This window comes from Sceloporus undulatus, chromosome 4 (assembly GCF_019175285.1).
Source record: "Sceloporus undulatus isolate JIND9_A2432 ecotype Alabama chromosome 4, SceUnd_v1.1, whole genome shotgun sequence".
NCBI classification, from domain to species: Eukaryota; Metazoa; Chordata; class Lepidosauria; order Squamata; family Phrynosomatidae; genus Sceloporus; species Sceloporus undulatus.
The window spans coordinates 204,644,915-204,645,879 of record NC_056525.1 but is presented as its reverse complement, the minus strand read 5'-3'; positions in this window follow the sequence as shown (position 1 = coordinate 204,645,879).

The window sequence follows — 965 nt, the reverse complement described above, 5'->3', positions numbered from 1 at the left end:
AAATAGTGCAAAAGCACGCACCAAAAAGGCCATTCCAGTTCTAAGGACTGGAGTGCAGCTTTTTTGGCGGCTTTGGACGCTAGGACGATGCATCATTGAAATACCATTCCCCAAAGTGACTCGAAGCAGCTTTATTTTGGGCCTGTCTAACAGGCCCATCTTTCCTCAAAGAGAAGCACAATAGAGGTTATCCATCCTGTCTGACAACTTTTCCATTAGTAGATTTTCACACCAGTCAGTGATGGCGAACCTATGGCACGCGTGCCAGAGGTGGCACTCATAGCAATCTCTGTGGGCACATGTGGTTGCCCAGCACAGAGTTTTGTTACTAGAAAGCAAGAGGACATGGCACTTGCAATAAATAAGTGGGTTTTGGGTTACACTTTGGGCACTCAGTCTGCAAAAGGTCACCATCACTGCCATAGCTTATGCCACGATTTCTCCATTGATAACACCCATCTCCAGTTCTTGACATTTCATTTCTATTCAATTCAAAACTGTCATCGCCAGCCTGGAGGGAGTGAGGGGGCGGGACCAAACACCATCGGGACTCCCTGAAGAACAGACCCCCTCCACGGCCAACTGGTCATCGTCCAGCTGGAGGGAGTGAGGGGGCGGGCCCAACCCATCTGGACTGCCCTGAAAGAGACCAGAGCCCTCCCTCCACGGCCAACTGTCATCGTCCAGCTGGAGGGAGTGAGGGGGCGGGCCCAACACCATCTGGACTGCCCAAGAGACAGAGCCCTCCCTCCACGGCCAACTGTCATGTCCAGCCTGGAGGGAGTGAGGGGGCGGGCCCCAACACCACTGGACGGCCCTGAAGAGACAGGCCCTCCCTCCAAGGCCAACGGTCATCGTCCAGCCTGGAGGGAGTGAGGGGGCGGCCCAACACCATCTGGACTGCCCTGAAAGAGACAGAGCCCCCCCCAAGGCCAACTGTCATCGTCCAGCCTGGAGGAGTGGAG